Source organism: Pygoscelis adeliae, unplaced genomic scaffold (assembly GCF_000699105.1).
Source record: "Pygoscelis adeliae isolate BGI_AS28 unplaced genomic scaffold, ASM69910v1 Scaffold38, whole genome shotgun sequence".
Classification (NCBI taxonomy): domain Eukaryota; kingdom Metazoa; phylum Chordata; class Aves; order Sphenisciformes; family Spheniscidae; genus Pygoscelis; species Pygoscelis adeliae.
In genome coordinates this window covers 10798813-10810712 of record NW_008825614.1, presented here as the reverse complement: position 1 = coordinate 10810712, position 11900 = coordinate 10798813, and positions in this window count along the sequence as shown.

Sequence of the window (11900 nt, the reverse complement as noted above, 5' to 3'; positions counted from 1 at the left end):
CGGCGGGAGACAGCACTGGTGCCCTCGCACCCCGCCTCGGCGGGGACACTTGTACAGTGCCAGCAGATTGTCAAAGTCATTGTCTTGGACAAGCCGTGTCTCGCTCGAATGGAGCCGGCCCTCAACCAGACTCTGACACGCTATGTCACCTCCGATTCCTGCACCTCCACCCCCTGGCGCGGTGTGGGCAGTGGGCTCCCCGGGACCCCCATGAAGCTGGTCCATCAGCCTCCCCTCCCACCTCCACCACCTCCCTACAACCACCCCCACCAGTATTGCCCTCCCAGCTCCCTGCTTCAGAGGCGCAGGTACTCCAGTGGCTCACGCAGCCTCGTGTAGCCACACCACCAGCACCAAAACAGCACAGACTTCCCCGCTTCCCTTCCCCACCACCTCCTGGGGACCCTTTCTGCCTACAGAGATCTAGTTTGTGATTTATTTTTTAGTAAAAGAAGAAGAAAAGAAAAAAAAAAGCTGACTGACCTAACCCTTACCCTGTCTCCCCTCAAGATGATGCTAATTGTGAGGAGCCATCTATAGAAACTGCCAACCTACATGCTCCCACATCCTCCCACCCTGCCAGCCCAGCTGGCCTCCCGTGCTCGTGCTGTCTCCATGTAGCACTTTGCTGCCCTGTTCCTGAGAGGCTTGATGACCTGCTGCTTTATAGGCACTGTGTCTTCTGTTTGCTACTCCTCGACCTCCTTCCCTGCCTTGCATTTACCTGGCCATAGGTTTGTACCCACCGCAAAACTTCACCAGCCTCGGAGAGAAACGGACTCGCCCGTGCCAAGGACTGACCTCGGGGCACTCCTGTGGGTGGAGTTCCCCCTGCCACCGCTGCTGCTGCCTGCTAAGCTGGAGCTGAGAACTTGTACCACTTGCCACGCTTTCTCCTCATCGCTCTTCAAATATTATCTCCTTGCAGCAGCCGGTTCCAAGCGAGGAAGTGCACGAGTGAAAGAGAGCTTGAGAGGAGGAGAGACTGTCCTGAGCTGCAGTACAACGCAAAGATGGCCTCACTCTGAACACCAAAACTTTCTGTTGTTATATTGGAGCATTGTACCAGAGACCTCTGCTGAGACCTAGCAGACCTCATCACATGTAAATACACCTGTATGGTAGCATATGTATGGCGCATGCTTACTAAAGGAAACACCAAGCAGTTCTGAAGGAGCAGAAGGGAGGGATTTAAGCCCAGGAATCTTCCTGGAATGGATGAGTACTTTTCCAAAGAGATGGCACCAAGAGGTGCCCTCCCACCTCAACACACACAAGTGCGTGTGCACGAAGATTGTCTTCTCTAGCATAAAACAGACCCACCTCTGTTGTCCTCCTTCTAGCTGGTTTTGTGTTTCCTGCCCACCTGCTTTTTTATATTCTGGAAGCAAAGCCAAGTGTTATGTTCATCTTCTGGGGTGGATGATCCCTTCACTTGGGCTCTTCCTCCTGTGTTAGAGGGAAGGGGCTTTTTGGAGACCACCCATGTGAGGTCCCATCTGTATCTCTTGCCTGGCTATACTCTTGCCTCCATCAGCCCTTCCTATAGGACAGCTGCCCAGATACCAGACTCCAAGGCCTCTCCTCCTCTCTCCCTCCCTATCCCAGCTTCAAAGTGAGGGGAGGGGAAGATCCTGAGATAGAGATGATAGCTCAGCTCCTCTGCTTTATTGGGGACATTGATGTGAAGGAAGATGGCATTAAAAATGGGCTATGGATGTATTTTTAGAAAAAAAAAATCTTTGAGCAGTAGGGAGGGGAAGGTATTAATTAGCTTAAAGGCTTTGGTCTCGCTCACTCACTCACTCTCCCTTTGAGGCTTAAGAAGACCAAATTCAGGATTTTAAAATAGGACAGAATGCCCTTTTAGGGCCTTTATTTTTATTTTATTTTAAGAGGGAAAGAAAGAAATGCGCTTCCTTCCTGTGCGAGGCTGAGACATGAGCACTGGGTGCTGATGACACAGCCATTGGGTGAGGAGTGGCAGGAGCTGTTGGCAGTGGTGGGGACGTGCAAGATGTCAGGGGAAGAGGGGCAGTGAAGACAGATGCAGGAAGCTCTTTTTTACCTTGTGGGGTAAAAGCCACACAGCAATTTCCTTAGGGATTATGCAGTATGCTCATCTCTGGGACTATTGCCAGTGACGAAAACCACAGTGCATCAGGGACTGGCTCCCCTCAGTGCTCTTTGGATGTCTGCTGGCTCAGCAGAAATGTTCAGATGAAAGAGTTCATGTATTTGACCTGGGCATAAGCCCAGCTGGGGTTAGGGAAGCGGACAGGGGCTAAGGTGAAGCCCTCCAGGGCAGGAGCCTGCTCACTTCCAGGTCCCCTTAAGCCTGACCCATGTACCCAGGTGTGCCAGCAGGTCTGTCTAAGTTGTTTGCTTAGCTGTCTGGAGCAGGGCACTAGGCTGCAGCTTTTACATGCAATAGCAGATGTACTGACCAGGAGCCAACAGGCACAGCCTCAGGGAGGACTGTGGAAGCAGAAGTCAGAAAAGATTGTAAGAAAACCCTGAATAGAAGCCCAGCCTCCCTCCAGACCAGAGAAGCTTTCTTCTAGCCATCCCCCCAGGGCAGTGAGGATGCTCCACATCTCAAAGCTGGGCCCAGGGAGAGGTCCCACACCCAGCCAGGGCTCAGCCCCGCACCCTCCAGCCAGCTGTGAGGCACAGCTGGCCTGATCTGCTGCTGGCTCCCTCCAAGGTGACACCCTGCTGCCTCACGGCAGCCGGGATCTCATCCGACCTGCCTGTAGCTTCCTGGGAAAGCATACGTCTGGCATCTGCCATTGTCCAGTCAACGTAGCATGTGGCTGCCATTTTGGTTTTACTCACTGCTGCGGTGAAAGGGGTGGTATCTGGGAGGCACTGGCACTGCCCTCCCTTCTCAGTGGTTACTTCGCTGTCTGAGAGGAATGGCAGTACTTGTTTGTTTGTTGTTTCCCAGAGTGCAGTGAGCCACTGAAGGTCTCTGTGTGTGTTAAAATAAATAAATTAGATTTTACTTGACATTTAACACCAAGTGACAACAACAAAAACCTTAAGGTACTTGATGAAATAATTTTTTAGATAAAATATTTATAACAATGTCTATGAAGTTCCTACAAGAGAGGTTTGCTGCTTTAATAATTGATGGGAAGAGCTACAAGAATGTAAAGAAGAAATAAGGAAGCTTCCATAAGACTCCCTTCTTCGTGCTGGATGAAGGATGGAAGCAAGTTAACTGAAGTGCCAAGGTACCTGAGGCACAGCAGTCTCTCAGGGCGAGTTGGCTCCATTTCCCTGACCTTGCAAAGGCTAATGCTGGCCTTGAGCTTTGGACAGAGAAGCAAACGTAGATAATCCTTGCTATCTTCCAGCCTGCTGGCTACATCTTCTGTCAGGATTAGCTGGAGAGACACCAAACCATTCTATTCCAGGTTGTTGTGGAACAGGTTGCTCTAAATTCTACTGTGTAGCTGAGCCCTTCGGACTTCACTTCAAAATATGGATATTGTTTTTTCCTTTGAAGGTTGGTCGCGAAGGATGACAAGCACTTTAAAGCATGTCTACACCTCATCTGATCTATTGTATTGTCTGCTCCCACAGCCCTCCCACACACAAGCAAGACACACAGACTCGGTGTAGCTGTAGTACTGTGAATAGACACCCTTGCACACAGGCTGATCGTTGACAGGGCACAGGCTAGAAGGAACATGTCAGTGAAAACCTAATGAAGGACAAAATGTGTACCACAGCTCGCCCAGAGGGACCAGCTCAAAGAAAAATCACCAGCTCCTGACAGCGGCGATTCTGATCGTGAACCTAGCACAATCTTTCAGGTGGTGGGATCAGGCAGGAAGCTGCTGCAGAGATTAGATTGACCCAAATGAACCAGTGGCTTTTTGCTGCCGAATTCATACCCTTCTATATGAAAAAAGGAAGGGGGGAGAGAGAAAAGAGGAACCCGGTAAAGAGCATTCTGCAGTGAGTGTCGGGTACTTGGTGGCCAAACAAGAAGGTGGTTCTGCTGGAAGGTGGAAGAGAGCAAGCTGTTACTGAGGTCTACAGAGCTGCATTACACAAACTGTCAGGCTCTGTCCTGATTCGCTCTTGCTCGTGCTGGTGCAGGTCCAGTGAAATTAATCTGTTTACACCAGTAGCAAAGGGATGGAAAAATGCGACAGGAGAATCAAGCTTAGTGCAAACAATTTGTGTTTAACGCAGTGTTTGTCCTCTGCTGTAGTACTTTTAATGCCATAATCTGGGCCAGTGTGGTAGCAACACTTAGTGCTTTCTGCAAGATCTTCAAAGCATCCCACTGTTCATGTTTTCTCTCCTCCCTGTAGATGAAAGGTGTGGGTATGGTCCACAACCAGAATTTCATCAATACTCAGACTTCTTCACAAAAAAGTACCACCAGATTTGGAAGTATTTGAGGGCCTCTGAGCTGTAAGAGTTTGAGTTTTGTTACATGTTTTTCAGAAGGCTCAACCTGCAACTGTCTGCACGTGTTTGTGAGGTTTCCAAAACAAACCTGAGCCCTAGATCAAGGAAGCTGCTGCTTGGCAGAGTCTCTGCTTTGAAATGTGAGTTGCTGAGCAAGCTCCCCCATCTCCCACTCCACCATCCGCCTCACTGTGCTAGTGTAGGCTCCAGGGACTGCCAGCAGTGTTTTGTGAGCTAGAGCTGTCTCTGTCCTGCCCGCTCTTTCACAGCCATGCCTGGGACAGTAGCTTTGAAGTCACCCAGCTCTTCAACACTAGTCACAACCCCATCTGAATGTGTCTTTTTAGAAAAACTAACAAGAGAAGTGTTACCTGTGTGTAGGCTTTTGAAAGCACCTGTCTGTCTGTACCTGTTTCCTGCTGTAAATATCACCAAGAAAAGCTTCCTTTGGGAAAAGTGGTGTGGTCACACCTAGCAAAGAGTCCAAATGGCTAATATTTTGTAACAAAATAACAAAATAGATCAGAGGTATTTTATCTGTTCAATTAATAGAGTTTTAGAAATTATATTGAGATATGTCACTTGTGCGCCGATGTCTTCTTTGCCTCAGCCCCACCTCCGGTGTCCTTGGGCTCCATCGACGTGCGCAGGTGCATGGGTGACACACCAAGGCTGTGCTCCCAAGGACTGCTGAGCATTGTGGCTTCCTGCTGGCATCAGGGGCAGCCCGCTGCTGCTACTGCTGATTTTTCGTCGAATGCAGCAGGAACTAGCTCAATGCTCAGGCTCTCTGAGGATCAGATCCAGAGGAAACCGGGAAGAAATAATCTTGTCCAAGAGACGGAAACTCAATGTGAAATTCACCCCTGCAGTGAGGCAGAGAGGAGAACGGGGCGGGGGGAGGGCAAAGCCCTTCCGTGCTGCAGCTCCTTCCTTTCCATCTCGCTGGCACGCAGCAGAGCCAGCCCCAAACCCTCTGCTCACATCTGTGTAGCTCCGCACCTCTGCGGAAGGAGGCCCACGCACCCATGCAAAGCGCATGCTGCTGCATGTGCACGCTGCGGCAAGGAGAGCAACTTCACAAGCCGCATGTGCCAATGCATGCGTTGGATGCCAGCTGGCCGCAGAGAAATTCATGCACCCGGAGACATCAGCACATACTGTGTGTTAATGCACACACCATCTGCCAACCTGTAGGACTATGTGGCAGATAACATGTAGGCACCTCTACTATCCACACAGCTGAACGTGCTGTAGACAAATACCAGGCATATGCAGCCATGCACTGCCCGAGCAGGACAGCTGTGCTGGCTGCAGTTACCGTCGCAGCACATCTCACAAAGCTACGTAGGCTCAGGCTTGGTTAGCATTTGGATGGGAGACATGTAAGGAAAATGACATTTCCCATGCAAATCAGATATACGTGCATATTTACACAAAGCATAAGCCCAAGGTTAATGAAACTGACCTTTGTGAAGTTCTGCACAGGGATGAGAGAGATGATCAGAGACAAACACGTGCACACAAAGCAAGCTCTCCTCTGCAACGGATGGGGGAAGGCAACCTACATCGTTGCAGCTGAGTTGAAGAGATGCTGGGTTCAGATTGCACCTGCTAAAAAACCCTGTCTATAGGTTGCAAATTCTTTGCTGGCTTCAAAGAATCCCTCAGACCCCCAGGCCCACGGTGAAACACTTGGGTGAAATCCCTCTGAGACACAGACAGGAAATTTCCCAGGAATTCAGAGGCTTCTGTTTATGGTTTTGTGTGCCACGGATATATTATAAATCAGCCCATCCCAAACAGTCATTTTCTAAGATGTTTTGAAACAGGACATTATTGGAGAAGTTTCTGCCTGATGTTTAGATCACTCACCTGGCTGTAAAGATGAAAGCAATAAAAACAGATTGTCTATATGTGAAATACTCCTAACTTGCTCCGATGTGCAGATACTATTATTAATCGGAAGATGGCAGGTCCCTTTGGGACGGCTACTATGTAGACACATATAGGTAGTGCTGGTACAAAGAGATTACAATCCGAAAAGCACATACCACAACTGTCACATTGCATCTGTACACTGTTATATCTATACAGTATACATAATGTGCAATCCCATATATATAGTGTATTCAGAGCTGATCAAAATATGCCGCCCTTTTCCCCAGCGAATTTTGGGATGCAATTTTTCTCCAAAACTTTTAAGATGGACTTTAAATTAAGCACATCCCACAAGTGCTTTGCTGTAAGGGGGTTCCACCCACCCCCTGTCAAGCAGGATGCAGAAGACTTGCCACTGAACTCAACACTACACAGCCTGCTGTCTCCCACTTCACAGGCGCTGCCTGTGGGGTCAGATACCCGTCCTCAGGCCAACGCAAAGCGTGGAGCCCTCGGGGAGCAGTGCGGTGGCAGGAAGGTTACCGCGAACCCAAAGCTGCCGTGTCACAGCCCCTTATCAGGGACAGCGAAGGGACAGTGCCTGCAATGCCACTCTTGTGTGCGGGGCGCGATGGGCCCCTTTCCACCTCATCTGGGGGACTCTGGAAAGATTGTGCTGGTGCCTCGGGGGTGCCTGGGGGACAGCTGATCACAAAGTCGGGCTCCACCGTTCCCCACAGGTTCAGGTTTCCTGTCATCACCAGCTGCTGAAGGAGAGGTGCCCCTCTGTAAGTCACTGCCCAGATCCTGAGTCTAGCAACCCGGAGTCATGCACGTACTCCTGCCTGACCTAAGAAAGGTAGCTGAAAATAAGCAGGTACCTCAAGGATGAGGACGGCTGGTGAGTAGGGCTGTGGGATTTAACCAGTTTAGGAGCTCTGTCACACTTGGCTGGTCTTGGAGCATCTTTCTTGCAGCTAATGAGTACAACTGCGGTTAAAAGCTGGCTGAGGAGCTGTGTTTTCTGCCTTAATCCATACAACCCACAAGCTGGGATTGTTCTCAAGCATGTAGGGTAGGATCTTATTTTATGCAACACCCATGCTCTAGCCTTGGGGTCTGACAATACGGCATAGTCATCAGTGACTTCTTGAAAACAGTCCTGTCTTCCTAAGCCTTCCTCCTTGTCGTGGTTTAACCTCAGTCGGCAACTGAGCACCACACAGCCGCTCACTCACTCCCCCCTCTCCCCGGGGGAGAGAATTGGAAGAGTAGAAGTGAGAAAAACTCATGGGTTGAGATAAAAACAGTTTAATAATTGAAATAAAATAATAATAGCAATAATAATAATAATAATAATAATACACAAAGCAGGTGATACATGATGCAATTGCTCACCACCCGCTGACCAATGCCCAGCCAGTCCCTGAGCAGCAGCCCCCCCGGCCAGCTTTCCCCCAGTTTATGTACTGAGCATGACGTCACATGGTATGGAATGTCCCTTTGGCCAGTTTGGGTCAGCTGTCCTGGCTGTGCCCCCTCCCAGCTTCTTGTGCACCTCCAGCCTTCTCAGTCGGCAGAGCATGGGGAGCTGAAAAGTTCTTGGCTAGTGTAAGCACTGCTTAGCAACAACTTAAACATCGGTGTGTTACCAACATTGTTCTCATCCTAAATCCAAAACACAGCACTGTACCAGCTACTAGGAAGGAAATTAACTCTACCCCTGCCAAAACCAGGACACTCCTCATGAAGGGTAGAGTCTCCCAAACAATATCAAGTTCATTCGGAAAAAAAAAAAAAAGGGAGTGGAAGGGAGAGGGAAGGATCTTCCTCCACAGGACTGTAGGGCCAAGGCTGCAGCAGCAAAAACACTTTAAGTGCCTGACAGAGAAATGTGCCCATCCTGATATTCCATATACACCTTCCTATTTCCTCCCATTATGGAAGGCTTGATTTTTTCAGTATGTTTCGGCTCTCCATCTCATATGTGCAGAAGCCTCATGCTGACTGCTCATAGACTTGCTGATCAAACAGGACTCACACAGTGCCAGCAACAGGAGCAATTGCCCCTCTGCTCCACCCGCCCAGCTGCACGCTCAGGATTTCCCTGAGCTGGCGGCCCCTCTTTGCTACTCTCATGAACTTCCCATTGCTAAATCAGAGAGAACAGGGCAGCCTCCTCCCACACCCTGCTGCAAACTGTTGTCCGCCCACGGGACACTAAAGTCGTCCGTGTCCTTCCATTGCCACCCCGTGCCGTTTGCACAGCTGGCTGGGAAAGACCTGGGTCAGTCCAGGGCGACATGCAGTGAAAGGCGACGGCTTTGCAGGGCTCTGCGCTGGCAGCAGCCGCGGGTGCCCTGGTGCTCCTCCACACGATGTGCAGCCCGACTGTACGGGGATGCTTACTCCTCCCACGGCCACCGTCTCGCTGCTGGTCCCCCCCCGCCGCAGCTGCCCCCGCACCCTCCTGCCTTCCGCTGCTGCCTGCAACAGGGGAAGCGCTTCCCCCTTCCTCTCCTCACCGCCTTTTTGAAATGAGCTATTCATTCTATTTCGCAAAGTATTTGGGCAGCACAGGAGAAGGAGGACAACACGTTCCTTGTAGGAAAACACAAATCCATATATTCTGAGCAGACATCGCTATGCTGGCTCCGGCTAAGCCCAAAACAGCTAATCCCGGAGCAGGCAGGCAGGCAGGGCACAGTGCAGAGGGCTGCCAGCTGGGCTCTGATGGCAGCTAGCTGGACGCCAGCCCTCCTGGGACGCTACGAGCAGGGCCTTTTCCCCACCAGAACAAGCAGCCCTGGCAGGAACAGCAGCGACCTGGGACAGCTGATGTTACAACAGTTGTAACTATCCAAGGAAAAGGCAAGAAAAGCCGCCAAAACCCTCCTTAGCTTCCTAGGCAGGGTGAAATAAGGGTGGGGGAAAACAAAACAGTGAGCGGTGCCACAACCCTGCCGCACAGGGTGTCCAGACTCACGCTAACCCTCTCACTGGGGCAGGTGCCGCCACCAAACACCTCGGTGCTAATGTTGTCAAGTCCCCAAGCCACTTGGCTTTGAAAACTCTTTAGGAAAACCAAGTACAGAGAAAGCCTGGTAAAAACAGGGAAAACAGTCACTGAAGTGAGCCTGGCCGTACCAGGGCCTGGTGCTGGTGTCTCCACTGAAGCATTGCCACAAGGCGGCTGGTGCCCAAAGCCTCCTCCTGTTTCCCTGGTCTTCGCTCTCGTGCAAAGGGAAGCTTTCCCCTTGCTCCTGGAGCAAGTCCAGAAGGGTTTAGGTCCTTGTACATCTCCTTCAGAGCCCAGGAGTCAGTAACAGTGGGGGGGAAATCCCAGTTTGAGCTTTCTGAAACAGCTTTCATCCCCACTTACTGGCTGGCCGATCCCTGCCACCTTAGCTCTCCTTTATCTTCCCAGTCGCAGCCTGTGACCCTCTGCCTACAGAAGGAATTATCTCCTTTGCACCCAGTGGGCCACAGCAAAGCCACGCAGCTGATGGCAGCGTGAGCCAGAGCACAGGTCGGTCCCTGTGAGATGGATTTCAGCTGGCGTGAGCGGGCAGCGTGCTGGTTTCAGCACTTACATCAGCTTTCTGCGCACTTAGGATCTGCCTGGTAGGATCCAGCATTTGAGACAGCCCTTCTCACCTCCCTGTGGGGACCGGTTCTCCATCATGCCTTTTTGTAGGGAGGGAGAGCATTGCTCAGTAAGGGCCACATGAACCCAGACAGAATTACCTTCCGTTTCTAAAGGCAAAGAAAAAAACCCATCCCCTGGGATCTGACCTCAGCCTTCAGCCTCAGCTCACATCTTCTGGCATCCCTAGTGAAAAGGACAACCCATCCAGCAGCTCAGGACAAGCAGCCAGGAAAGAAATGTGCAAGGAAAAGCAGGAGCCCTTATTAAATAGCTTGTTCAAAGATAAAACCCCGGCCATCTGTCGACTTGCCCTAGAAGGCAATAATTAGCAGAGGGAAAGGTGGCAGAGATACCAGTGAAAAAAACAGCAGTTTGCTAACATTTCGCACAGGTCTGCCGTGAACGCAGTGGGAGGAAGGAGCAGGGGGAAAAAGTGCAAAGGAAGAAAGATCACATTGCCTCACCAGGGCAGATGCTGCCAGTGGTGAGGGGCAGAAGCTTCCCAGGGCCACAGGACACTTTGGGCTGGTGCAATTTGGCACTTGGCATCCCAGGAGCAGATGCTACCATGGGGGACCAGCAGCAGCTGATCTCGTTCAGATCCTGAGGCTCTGCCCTGTGGAGGAGTCCCCACAGCTGGGGAGGTGTCCTGTGATGCTGCCAGGGATGGGGGCAGCCCCCGTGGGGCTGGGTGCATGTGGCACCTCACCGGGCAGTGGCTGGGATGCTTCCAGGGGGACTGTGCTGCTGCACAGCTCACCGTGGCTGTGCCGCTCACCCAGCACACTCCCATTTAAACAGTGATGGCTAATACAGACGCACCCTCCATCCCCAAAGAGAGAGACCCCTCTTTCTTTTCAAAGTTCAAAGCATCCAGGAACCAGTGAAAATCCATTGGTGCAGCCTGATGGCAAGACCTGCCCAGCACTCAGACACGCTCTGTGGTACCAAGGCAGGTGCCTGGCCATGGGACACCCCCTGTACCATGGGCTGCAGAGCCCTCCATCACTCCCCACCTCCTCCTTGCCGAAGTGTCACCCCACGCAGCCTCTGCAGGAGCCCGGAGGGCACTGCCAAACCTCGGCTGCCACTGCCCAAGCGCCTGTGGTGGCTGGGGCTGTGACAGCTGCTCTGTCACCCAGCTCCGCTAGGAGCATCATGCTGAAGTTCCCCTCACAGAGCTGAAAAGCTGCTTTAAAATAAGAATCTTGGGTTATAATTCCTAATCCCTTCATTTACAGTAAGTGCAGAGAGGGGACAGAGATGCCGGCTCTCTTTCTCTCCCTCCTGCAGGACCAAATGCGCTTCAAAAATGCATCGAAGCGTTCATGTCAGGGGTTGGGCAGGTGACGACCTGGAGCAGCCACTAGGCCAGGACATTGTGGCACCATCAGGATGACAGGGAGAGGCGGAGGGGGATGTTGTCCCCCTCCCACCAAAAGTGCTCATCCCTCTCCATCTCTTGTCCTTGTCCCCACCGAGGAGTTATTTTTAAAGGCACATCAGTCAGCTCTGGCGTGTGCCAGAGGGGGATGTGCAGACAAGGGGGTGGCGGTGGCTAGGCTCAGCCATGCAGACAAGGGTAAGCTGCAGCCGAAAGGCAGGCTTGGGGATGGGCAGGGAGCGGGGCAGGGGGCCAGCACTGCCTGTGTGCTGAGACACGAGGCCTGGGTGCTCCCGTGTCCTGCCCCTCATCCCCCAGGGCCAGCCCTGGGGGCTGATGTACCTCCAAGACTCTGTACACAGCTTTGGAGCCATTGAGAAGATGGGAGGCAGCGTGCTTCAGGCTGATGGCAGGGGCTGAGTTTACATTGTAGAACCTCCTATCTGAACAAATACAGGGCAGGTTTTGTCTGGAGCCAGGTCAGCAACATCAGCACAAAACTCGCAGGTGCTTTTCTTTACAGGGTCATTGCAGGGGTATTTGTGTTTTCCTGAA